General features: G+C 34.2%; 1 long non-coding RNA gene across 26 annotated transcripts in view; it reads left to right on the forward strand.

Moving 5' to 3' along the window:
* The window catches only part of LOC129532022 (uncharacterized), a 369,252-nt gene that overhangs the window by 262,894 nt on the left and 92,916 nt on the right, over positions 1-13,442 (forward strand). The gene's annotated exons all lie outside the window — the stretch shown is intronic.

A 13,442-nucleotide genomic window follows, 5' to 3' on the forward strand; every position in this document is an offset into this window, starting at 1 on the left:
CTATCACTGCTTGATAACCAGTGTCTCTCTTTTCTTTTCTGGTTCATTTTATGCTTTATTTTCTCTTATACATTTTCTCACTTTCACTTTATGTAACTCTCATTAGATAAATACTGAAAGTATTCAATACATCCTTTCTGTTTCTTGTTTCTTTCATATATTTTATATTTTGATCTCATTCTATACTCTAGATCTCAGATTTATTTTCTATTCCTTCACTGTCCAAAAAATAGCCCTTAGTCATAGGTAACTATTTAAATTTACATTAACTTAATTAAAATTAGTTATAAAATCAGTTTCAAAATGCTTTATAGCCAATGTGGCTAAGGGGTACCCTATTGGACAGCACAGATCTAGGGCTGTTCCATCATTATAGAAAGGTCTATTGGACAGTCTTATTCTAGGCTATATCTATAGAATAATTTCATGCTTGATATTTAAATATCCTAGACTCTGAATGTTCATGTATTTCATTGAAAACTATTTTTGTATTATTAAAGGAATATTTTTTCAACGCTTTTTAAAATACCAATTTCAGTTCTCTTTCCTTTCCTTTCTACTCTCTACTTCTCTTTCATATATTCTGGGCAAGAGAACATTACTTGTGATAAGTCAAGCATTCTTCGAGACCTTTTCTTGTTTCTGAATCATCACTTTTGAAAGTCAAAATATAAGAAATTGGATCTTTTATTGTCTATATTCCTCCATTTTTTTTTTTTTTTTTTTTTTTTTTCCTGAGGACAGAGCCCCGGCTCTGTCAGGGAGAAAAATACAGGAAGAAGGACTGAAGTTTGACTGATTTTTTCCATTAGAAAAACATAACTTAGAACTAACTTACAGTTAGAACTCTGTCTTGAATAGCTTCCGTTTCAGGTATAGCATAGATTTATTTTGTGCATATTCTGGATGGCAACTTCCTCTCCTCTAATTTATTCATCAGCTCAATTGTATCCTCTTTATGTCTTGCAGAAACCTGTTCACATATAAAGTAGTTTGATTTAGGCTAACACACTCTTCCATCACAGCTTTATTGTATTACATAAAACTTTACTTTTCTTAACCCCTTAATTGAAGCTTAACACATATACATATAGTAAAGGGAAGAAAGTATACTGGTTGTAAATACGCAAGTCATTAATTTAAACCTCAGGGCATTTTTACACATACATAAGCTTATACAACTCCATCACCCTCTAATGTTCTCTTCTGCTACTTCCATGCCATTAACTACCTTTCTTCACTCCCACCAGTGAGGTAACCTCTATTCTGACTTTTATTACTATAGATAAGTTTTGTCTGTTCATGAATTTTGTATATGTGAAATCATAGTTTGTGTCATTTTTTGGTGACTAGCTTCTTCCACTCAACATAATGCTTGTGAGCTTCATCCTTTCTGGTGCATCTATCAATAGTTTTTATCTTTCTTTTTAAAACTGCAATGTAGTAGCCCATTGTATGAATATATCACTAAATTATTTAAATTGAAAATGGAGGACAGGACCTTGTATGTGCTCAGTCAGCTATCTTGCACGAAAGTTGTATGGTTCTCATAATACAGTACATCAAATGTGTCTTATGTTGTTTGTGGTTATACTGTCACCGTCAAAAGACTGAGTGACTTGAGTAGAGAAATATGGACTGTTATATTTTCTGTGTTTTAAAAGTGTCTTACATATATCATGTAGTTAGAATTCAATTAATATATGCTCAAAAGCAGAAACTTTAGGTGCATTTCTGCATCAAAAAAGAGGTTAAATTAAAAATAATACATTTTATTCCCTCACCAGCTAAGTAGGATGTTTTTAATATCAAATGTTATAGCAAATTAAGCATATTATTTATGTGTGCTGATTTATATCTGCTCCCAAATTACACCCCATTTTGAGGATTTACTTAGTCTAATAGCACCGAAAAGAAAATTTTAAAACATAACATTTTATTCAATCTGTATTATAGAAACTTCCAGAGAATGTATAATTTAGATAAGCATTGATGTAGTGAACTGGTTTGGTAGAAAAAAAGTCTAAAAACATTTACAGCATAAATTGTTGTTGCTGACCATTCATGATTACTGTTACTGACATTTTAGAGTACAAGATGATTTAAATTAACTTTTCCTTGAATGGTCTATTTTCACAAAAAGATGTAATAAGGGCTATTATAGCATTTTGACAATGCATTAGCATTTCAGAGAAGATACATTGAGTAATACTGTTTATCATTTTGAACAGACCATGTGTGGTCAGATAGAATCTGATCTGCAAAGGCAAACTAAGCGGGGAAGATAGATGTTGGGAAATATCTATGAGCTATTACTTGCCCTCAAGGAGCAAGAGCCTCTGCTTTGCAGATTATACTGTAATTGTGTCCTTTGTTCATTGTTTTAGTATTTTCTCCTCATGTATAAATATATTCAGTAGCTAGTATTTTTGTGATAGATTTTCTAGATACAAGAAGAGATTTTAGCTAAGACCACATATGCTTGTTTCTAATGCATTAAATTCAGACACGTTAAAATCCGGGGATGTGCTGAGGAAAACAAAATACTATTAAAGTTTCTGTGTCTCTGTAATATCCCCAGGGAGATTTCTCTCAGCTGAAAAGTTAGCTTTCACAAAGCTACTTCTAAAGCCATTCAGTGGCTTGCCTCCTGTTAATAGAACTTTAGTGGAAATAAAACCTAATGCATAAGGCAAAACAACAACAAAATTTCTATTCAAGACTTTCAAAAAGCTAAAGTATAAATTAAGTGGCAAAATAAATGTGAAGAATGCATCAACGTTAATTAATATTTAAGGTAGGATTTCACATGGAAAAAAGAATACTTCCTTCAGGTGTGGTTACAATGTCATTTCTATGGCCAGTGAAGGAGGTATTTCATGTTTATATGTGAACACAGCACTCTTAAGTGGCAAACAATAGAATGTGGATTAGAAAAAAATTCCTCATGTTAATCAATTATTGAGATAGCAGTTGTGAGGATTACTCCATAACTATCTTGTCCTGAAAAGGAAAATGAAATTGTTTATAATTAATTTAATTAAGGCCAAAGCTACATATGGTTTTTATGATCAGAAATCTGCTTTGGTTGAGATTCATTCTAATCCTCTGCATGCCAGAGAGACAGCTAAACAGGACCCAATGTGGACATTTTAATCAAGTAGTAAAGGAAGTAATGAATACATAAATAGGTACAAAGAACACTATGTTTTGTCATTTATCTATATGAATTTTAAGCAAGTTAACTTGCTTTTGTATTGTCTGTAACAATAGATATACTCCTAATTTTCAAAAGAGTTTTGCTAAATAAAAGGGATAAAAATTAGGAAACTATTCAGACAAATGCCTGAAACAGAGTAAGCTACACATCATTTTCAATTTAGGCTTTGTTTTGAAATAGACAATTTTTATTGACAGACAGACATATAATAAATGCACATTTCTTAACCGTATTTTGACAAAAATGTAGATCATTTACTGAAAAAATAAACAATGTAGGATTAAACATAAACTTTTCAGGATAGTGTCTTTGAATAAGGGAGCTAAAGCTTCTGGTTTTCAAACATGGCTTTCCTTGGAAACATCAGAATATTTTCTTGGGTTCCCCTGTCTGGAGTTGGTTACTTCATAATAAATATTTGTAATTTTTTATAGCTTTCCATTTAAGGGAATGAATTACCTACTTTTGTACAAATTGCATATTTGTTGGAATTTTCCAATAATCACAGTCTCAAAATAAAAGTAAGTTTTTAGAGAATAATCAAATAAATCCCCCCGTTCCCCCCTCAAAAAAAAATACTTGAGCAAATTATTTGGAGGGATTTGGATGGAAAATACCTTTAGAAATATACTCACTGTAGCCTTGGTCTCCTGATAAATGGATCCTAAATCACAGGAAATTTGGCCACCAATTATTCATACATTTATTTATTATGCTAATGAGTAGTTAACTCTTCTTAGAAAAATCACAAAACAGTATTTCTTGTACCAAAAACGAGTGATTGTTTCAACCTTGTTTAGATTGAATTCAATAACTTACTCAATTTTTACAGGATGTGAAATTGATGTTGCAACCATGAACCTCCCCTCCATTTTTGAAGAAATGTCAGAATAGTTTGATTTTAAAGAATATTCCATTTATAAATATATTCTATACATATGTTTTTCTTGAGACTGTGATTTGGAGTAATAGGGCAAAATAATGTGAAAATAAGCTAAAAAGCTAGAAATATAATTGAAATATAAAACAATATTTTGAGAAAATTAAGCAAATCCAATTCATGCTCATGAAATGAGAAAATCTTATCTGTCACATTCCAGAAATTCAATAATATTTACATCGTATTTATGCATAACATGGTGATCCTCTATATAAAATAAGGATAATAGTAATATCTACTATTGCTATTGGGAGGATCATATAAATTAATGAATCAAAGCAAATAGAACAATGCTTGACACTTAGTAAATGCTGAAAAAGGTTACTGGTTCCTTAATTGTATGGAGTTTCAGTTTTAAACTAACTCTATTGTGAATTTTAATTTTGCTTTGGACATTTTAGTTTCTTGGAAATCTTTCATGAACCTGAACTCCATAATTATGTCTATCTGTGTTTGTATTTCCCTGATGGAAACAGTGCTCTGGTGTTCAGTATGAGGCTTCTGGAGCCAGAATCTCTTGGTTCAAATCCCAGTTCTACGAATTCACTTTTGTACAATTAAGGACAAGTTACCTAAATCTTTTGTTTCTCAGTTTCCATATCTGCAAAACTGGGAGAGGAGTGATAAGAATTTCATAGAGCTGTAGGGGGAATTGAATTTATAAATTGCCATAAAAATACCTTAGGCTATCTTGTGACCTTAACTGTTATTTTCACTTAAAAAAATAATAAACAAGCTTTATTCCTCTACATGCTTTTCTGTTCTTGTCTATTAGCATGTCTTTTGCATCTTCTCACAGGAGAGCAAGCTGACATTTTAAGTTTCTTTTTATTTTATGTTAAAGCATTTTTATGTCTGCTTTTCAATATGACTCCTTTATATACTTTAAATGTAGATATAAATGCTCACTTCTCTTAGGGACAGGAGAGATTTTATTGGGCCCCAAATTTGCTGTTGAGGTTTTAGAAAATTTGTAGATCACACTTGACTTGTTCACTTAGCTCATGAGCTGGCTGAATCCTTTTTCCTGTTTATGGCTGAACGGAGTTTGAATATGAGCGCTTTTTTTTTTTTTTGAAACAGACTTTCGCTGTTGTTGCCCAGGCTGGAGTGCAATGGCACGATCTCAACTCACTGCAACCCTGCCTCCTGGGTTGAAGTGATTTTCCTGCCTCAGCCTCCCGAGTGTCTGGGATTACAGGCATGTGCCACCATACCCGCCTAATTTTGTATTTTCAGTAGAGACGGGGTTTCTCCATGTTGGTCAGGCTGGTCTCAAACTCCCGACCTTAGCTGATCCACCCACCTAGGCCTCCCAAAGTGCTGGGATTACAGGCATGAGCCACCGCATCCTGCCATAATATGAGCGCTTCATAAACCAACATACTGCAGGGTTGCAAGCCTTTAGTGGATTCTCTCTTAATTCCAGTGATTACTTCTTTGATGGAATCTGCGGAGGAACTATCAAACTCTAATGCTTGAAATCAGATACTCTTTCTTTCATGTGATCAGTAGTAATCACTCTTTTGTTTTTCATGAGTTTTATGAGTTTCTGGTTCAATGCAGTCTCAACCTCCTGGGTTCAGGTCCAGCCTCAGCCTCCTGAGTGGCTGGGACTATAGGCACACACCACCATGCCCACCTATTTTTTTAATTTTTTTGTAGTGATGGGGTCTCACTGTGATGCCCAGGCTGGTCTCAAACTCCTGGGCTCAAGTGGTTCACCTACCTTGGCCTCCCAAAGTGCTGGGAATACAGGTATGAGCCAGTGCACCATGCCCTGCGACTCTTAAATACAAATGTCTATTGTTTGTATCTTTGGAGAGAAGGGTCCACGCTTCTTTTTACCCATCGATCTGAAACTAGGAAAAGTGGTTGGTTTATATACACGTGACACAAATTCTTTCTCCCTTATTGTGGAGCACCCTGTCTGGAGCACACTGTGTTCCTCACTCCTTCCTACAACACTGAGGCATCTCTGTCTCTCCAAGGTGACAATATACCATTGCCCATGTATTCTGATTGTGACCACAGGGTAAATTTACTTGTGGGGATCAATTATTTGGAAGCTTATTTCTAGCCACAGTTCAAGGTATGTTCTGTAGACTAATTTTATCAGTGATAAAGTTAATGTTTTTAATACTCCTCTGACTCAATTCTCTGCTTGCTTTCCCCCTTTTCTCTTTCTTCTCTCCCTTCTTTTTTTCTTCTTATCTTTCTTCCAATTGTTTTCCCTCCTCTTCCTTCTGTTCCTTTTCTTTTGTAAATGTTCTATGTCCCATTAAAGGGGTAGTGCTCTATAAATATGAATGAGAAAGGGTTAGCAAAAAATGTTTAAATATTTCATAGCTTCACTAATGTTTTATTTTGTTGTTCTGTTAGTTACTGACAGAGATGTGTTCAAACTCCAAACTCAGGTTAAGAATTTTTAAATTACTCCTCTTAGGTCCATCAATTTCTATTTTGAAGCCCATGTTATTAAATACTTACAGATTCAGGATTATTATTTCTTCATGATGAATTGGACCTTAATCATTATGAAATTCACTTTCTCTAATGATATTTTTCCTCTTTAAACCTATTTTGTCTGATGTTAATGTAGCCACACCATGTTTAGGTAACGTTTTTACGTTACCTAAAGGAATACGTTAGGTATTCCTTTTCCCATACTTTTTCTTCCAACGTAAGGACTTTCTGTGTCCTTATATCTAAAGTGTAAACAGCATAGATTGGGCCTTTTTCAGAACTCTTTTGAAAATTTACACACCTTTTAATTGAGGTGTGTAATTCATTTACATTTATTCCAATTACAGATGCATTTGAGCTTAGTTCTGCCACCTTTCTTTTTGTTTCCAATTTTACAATCTTTTCTTTGGTCCTATTGTTACTTTTCCATCCCTTCTTCTGGGTTCATTAAGATAAAGAAAAAAACGACTTACCTCTTTTATCAGCATTTTATCACTATGTTTTAAAAATTCATTTATTGGTCGCCTAGAGATTACAATATGCATTTTTTCTTTTTATAATTTGCCTTAATGATTTTACAACTTTCCATACAAGAAACTTCAAACAGTAATTTCTTTTACCTGTACCCCTACCTTTGAGCTATTGTCATATGTGGTACTTCAATATATCTTATCAACCTCCAAGACATTTATAGTGCTGGTCTAAGCACTTAAGATTATTTTATATTTACTCTCATATTTGACCTTTCTGGTTCTCTTTAGTCCTTTCTAAAGTTTTGTCCTTTTTCTCTGGTGTGAGACTACTTATGACAAATGTTCTTGTCTTGACCTCACCTTAATTGTTGGAACTCTTTGTTTTGTGACTTACAGGAAAGTTCCAAAGATAGTACTGATTATTCCTATATGCCCTTCACTCAGTTTTCTCTAATGTTAGCATGTTATGTAATCATGGTATAATTTTCAAAACTAAATAATATGATACTATTGGCTAAACTATAGACTTTGTGTGGATTTCATAAATTTTTACATCAATGTCTCTTTTTTGTTTAAGGATCCAATCTGGGACACCACTCTGCATTTAGTTGTCACGTCTATTTTGTCTCTCCCAATCTTTCTCAGTCTTTATGTGTTTTTTTATAATCTTGATCTTTTTGAAGAGTACTGGTCAGAAATTTTGTAGAATGTCCTTCATTTGGGGCTTGTCTGATGTTTTCTCATAATTAGTTAAGTTTATATATTTTGGGAGAATGCTACAAAGGTGATGTGTCCTTATAATTTCAAGAGTAGCATGATATCAACATGACTTATTGTTGGTGATGCTAACCTTAAAATCACTTTATTACAGTGATGTCTGCCAGTTTCTCTACTGTGAAGTTACTGTTGTTCCCTTTCTATACTCTCTTTGTTGAAAGTGAGTCATTAAGAAAAGTAATTCCACACTCAAGGAGAGACAAATTAAGTTCCATCCCCCTAAAGAGAGAATTACCAAAAATTTCATGAGTGTATATTAAAATCACAACAAGAATTAAAAAAAAAAGGGCGATATTTGAATCTAGGCCACTATCCTGTTCTTAAAATTTTGCTACCCACTGTAGCATACAGCATTGAATCTTGCCAGCAGAAATTATTACTGTGGTGTTTTAAAGTTGGTTTTCTATTTCCCACATTTCTTCTATAGTTATTAATTGGAATTATTCCATAAAGAAGAGTTGCCTCTTTCTTTTTAGCTATTTTTTATTATTAAGGGCTTATGGATACTTCAATCCAGTGTGACACTTATAATCCATAATGTGTTATTTCTTTTATTGTTTGATTGGTCCAGCTCTGACTATGGGAAGATTTGGCAACTGTGTCACTTTGATGTGCTCTTATCCTTTTCATTTCTATTTAAAAATTTTAGCACTTCTTTTTTTTTTTTTTTTGGTACCACAAGATGTTCCAGGCTCATTGCACAAGTGTACCATGTACAATCTCTGTTCCAGTCTCCCAATCAACCATGGAGCATTGGTTCCTTTTACAATGAAATTGTACATAAAAGTAATTCATCTTAATCTGGGTGTAACTAGCGCATTAATTCCGAATTTTATATGCAGATTTGTTATATTTATATTCTGTTCCATTTTTCTGTTTTGTATTCGCCAAAAATTCACTCATGTGTAATTTTTACATGTAACATAATGTTTTCTATCACTGCTACTTTAGAATATGTACTGCTCTCAACTATACTTTTTAGTAGGATAATAACATGATGTGATAGCCTAATTATTTGATTGAATTGAATTGGTCTTCAAAGAGTCTCATTTGAAAAGGGCAGATACATTTTCTTGGAGACAGGCTATTTGGCATTTGGCCAAAAGAATGGATGAATCAATGAACCATGGAGATGTCTCTTTGCTTGAAGTCATATAAAATAACAATTAAATATTAATGAAAAAGTCATGCATATTGCTTTGACACAGATCAATATTCAACTTGGCAAGAATGAGATGAAAGGAATTGATTTGTGTTCAAGCTCAGAAGCAGTTTCTTTCAGCGACTTTTTCTGGTGAGACAGCAATTCCTCTAGTACATAACATGAAGGACTGACAAGTTACACTGAAGCATGGCAAAGAGAGAAAAAAAAGACATTGCAGAGGGAAAAATAGCTCTCTAGTCTTAGACACCATGGAAGAAATAGAGATAATAACTGTTCCAACAGATTTCTGACAAAAACGGGAGCATAGAAAAATATGAAAATAAATTAGGAAAGAACAAAAGTCTAGGATTATAAGAATAGCTGTACTGCTTACCAGCATGTGCCTTCATTAAAAACTGGCCATTTAGAATATTTAAATTCAACATTAATTCTTTGAGCACAAGATATATGTCAACTAAGGAGCCAAGCCAAAGGAGATACAATGAGCATTACTGGTAGTGCCTGCCAGTAAGCCCACCTTCCAGTCTTAGACATAGGTGGGAATATGGTCTCAGTGGAACCTATCAGACTTTTTCCTGAAGTTATGAGTGATAGACAGAGGTTACAAAGCATATGAATCTGTTGGGTGCTATGCTATCTTGAGAATACTCAAAGTTCATGAGTTCCTGCTATAGAGAGAAGAGCTGGCCTTGATTCTAGATTTTATTTTTTATTTTTAAATTTTATTTTTATAGAGATAGGGTCTTGCTATATTGTCCAGGCTGGTCTCGAACTCCTGGGCTCAAGCAATCCTCCTGCATCGGCCTCCCAAAGAGCTGGGATTAAAGGTGTGAGCTACCATGCCTGGCTGATTCCATATTTTTTTAAAGGCCTAATCATTCCAGTTTTTCTTTGATATTGTAGGCTTCTCAGTATCTTTCAAAATAGATTTTCTTTAATAAATCATTGAGGTATTCAGAATCACCCAATCCACTGAGAACCTGAATAGAAGAAAAAGGCAAAGGAAGGGAGAATTCGCTTTTTCTGTTTGAGCTGCAGTGTCCATATTCTCCTGCCCTTGGACATGGGATAGGAGCTCCTGCTTCTCCACCCTCTGGATCCAGGCTGAATTACACCACCGGCTTTCCTGGTTTTCCAGTTTGCAGGTGGTAGATCATGGGACTTCTTGGCTCCATAATCACTTGAGCCAGTTCCTATAATTAATGTCCTATTATATATGCAGATATCCTATTGGTTCTCTTTCTCTGGTGAACCCTAATGCAGCTGCACTGTTCATAATGTAGTTGTTTCTTGAGCTTTTACAGTTCTGCTTCTGTATCATTTTGGGGGTCCTGCATTCCTGGTAAACTAAGAAACATCTCTCTGAGGTCTGAATACCACATCAGACACTGCCTTGGACTAGTTAGTGCACCAGCCTCTGGTCCAAAGATTGAAGACTCTCTCTTTTCCCTATTTGGTGGAAACTGGTATCTGCTGCAAAGATATTCTCTCTGCTCCCTTCTGCCCAGGTCTCCTATCAGTCTCTTCATTTTGGTTAGGCTTTTGTGAAAGAAAGGCTTCTTTGATCTTTTCTTAATCTTATTGCTTCCAAAATCTCTGATTCAAGAAATTTAAGAAGTCTGGCTACCTAATTGAACTGAAAAGAGTAGACAGGTATGAGATAAATTTACAAAGCAAAATAAAATGTAATATCTCAAAAGATCAATGTATCAGAACTAAGTACTGGGCAATGCCTGTGCAAGAATTTGAAAATATATTATGTAGTCACTCAGTAGAGGTGGTTAATAGTTGAAAGAGGAGGATGTTTATTGACTCCGGCTGCTGACTTCCATATTTTTCTAAATGCCACATTAGCCTTCACCTGTAAATATAGTACAACCCCTTCATCTGGATCAATTTTGATCCCAGATAAATTGCTCTCTGAAAGAGCCTGGAATCAGAATTGTGTTGAAGCCCCTCTACCTCTGATGCTGTGGTTTCTTGATTCCTGGTGTACACTCTGGTTATCCACCTCCCTGTGTTGAAACCCCAGATTCCTGATGCTAATAAATTGTCTCTTTGCAACTCTATTACTGTCAATTTTTGGAACTTTTTGCTTGATAGCCATCTGGATTGACATCCCAGATAATCGTTCTATGTGCACATTTTAACCTGTGGTTAATCTTTCATTTCCTGATCAGTTCTCAGACTCATGTTCATGAAATCCATCCCTAGATTGGCATCACCTTAGCCATATCCTTACAAAGCCTTTCATTATTAGACATATTTGGATTGGACTTAGAAGACTATTTCAGTCAATTCTGCTGACTTTGAGTCCTGGAAATGGCAGGATGGTGAAAAATAATTAATAGATATTCCAGATCTCCTGGTACTTACGCAAGCATTCTTCCGCTGGCGTGTTCCTCTCAATGTCCAGCTGTTTGTGTGTGTGTGCCCACTAGGGTCGCAGGGTGGTTTTTATAGGCACAGGAATGGGGATGCAGGGTGGCTGGCCAGAGTGGTCTTGAAAAATGCAACAGTTGGGTGTGAAAACAGGAGTGCCTCTCCTCACATAGGTCCATGGGCACAGGCCTGAGGGTGGAGCCTTCACCAGGGACCCTGCCTTTCTCTATCCAGCACTTCCCTGCTCACCTCCCGTATCATTACAATACATAAATACATATATAATGCAACTTATATATGTGTGTATAATATATACACAATAATGTGCATATAGAATTTAAGTGTATACATTATATATAATATAATCATATACACGTATATATATGCACCTATATAGAGTATCTTTTTATATATGTACAAATAATATTTTAGAGCAAAAGACCTCATATCAAAAGGAAGAGAAATTTAATTCCCATGTTTACAAAATGGCATATGTGAAACAGCACTCCTGGAAGCAATATTATGATAGAAAAAGTTTGGAAACAACCTAAAAGTTTTTAAGTATCTCACAATCAAATAATCTGATGACAAATAATATTTTTTTTTGTCCCACACTAAAATGGAAACATTTCCAGTTTTCAGCAGTAAGTATCCTGCTGGCTTTTTATTCTAGGACTAAATTTAGTTTAGGAATAGGAAAATGAAGAAAGCCATTCTACAAACCCAAGGCTATAAATTTTAAATTCATCTGTATATGCACACTAATAGACATTCATGTCATATAGGCATAGTAAACGTTGTATGAAGGAAAATGTTAACAGGGTGTACTTCTTGTGAATGCAAATTAGATTTCAGAGAAAATAATATTTCACTTTATCACATTCTGCACTTCTACATTTTACCATGAATATTATTAAGGTTTAAAAATGTTAAGATACTCTTAAAAATAACAAGATTGAAATGGGCATTTTCTGTCACAAGAAGCAGAATTGATACTTCTTTAATCTACACAGTGGCAAAAATCTACACAGCTCTTTAAGAAGGTGTAGAAAAACCATAAATAGTGTAAAACTGAGAAGGAGTAAAAGGATGTGGAAGACAAAACAAAGAACTAATAATGATATTATTATTATATATAATTATCATTATACCAAATAATGATATTTCTACAGTAGGCCAAAAGTTACAAATAGAAGCAATTTTCAAATACTAAACAGAACATTTCATTTCTTCTGATTTGAAGCAAGATCTGTATATATAAATTGATGAATTCTTAACATTCCAGGAAAAATCAATTAATGAGACATCTCTAGACACTTGCCCTTTGCATTAATAGAAAGGATTCTAGTCATATGGGAACTTTACCTTTCAGGGAATGCGTAAATTGGATTTCTTTGGATTACCTATGAAAAATTCCAAATAAATTCATTTGTAAAACTAAGGGGCACAAATCAGTAACTTTTATAGTTTTGAGAAAAAGAAACAATGGCCTTAATTTTGGTTTTATTATTTTTTTACCTAGAAATTGGTTAATGTGCTAGGCAATGTAAAAACGTGAACACATGTAAGGCTACTGTTAATATTCCACTGTGGTACCTATAACAAAGGAAATGGAAAAGTCATAGTTATCATGTTACTCGATTATTTAGCATCACAGTCTAAGTACTTGGCATGAGTACTAACTTTTTTGACTTCCAGCAAGATATAATTGAGCAGAGTCAAGAGCTCCGTATTATATTTAATATATGCAGAACTTTTTCCTTACAATTTCCCACCTGCAGTGTGTTCTAGTTTTTGCCCACTCTGCAAGGCCGAATCCCTGCAGCAACAATAGAATCATGATCTATGATGCTGTTTCTGCTGTGTAGAGGTGAAAAATCAATGTGATATAAAATTTATCATTATTAATATCATTTAGGAGTAAAATATATGTCACATATGTATAATACTGTTATTCATGCTGAAATTACTGTTGTGTTGCCCTGCAGACCTATATGATTGATTAATTTTAAATTAAAA

This window comes from Gorilla gorilla, chromosome 11 (assembly GCF_029281585.2).
Source record: "Gorilla gorilla gorilla isolate KB3781 chromosome 11, NHGRI_mGorGor1-v2.1_pri, whole genome shotgun sequence".
Lineage (NCBI taxonomy): Eukaryota > Metazoa > Chordata > Mammalia > Primates > Hominidae > Gorilla > Gorilla gorilla.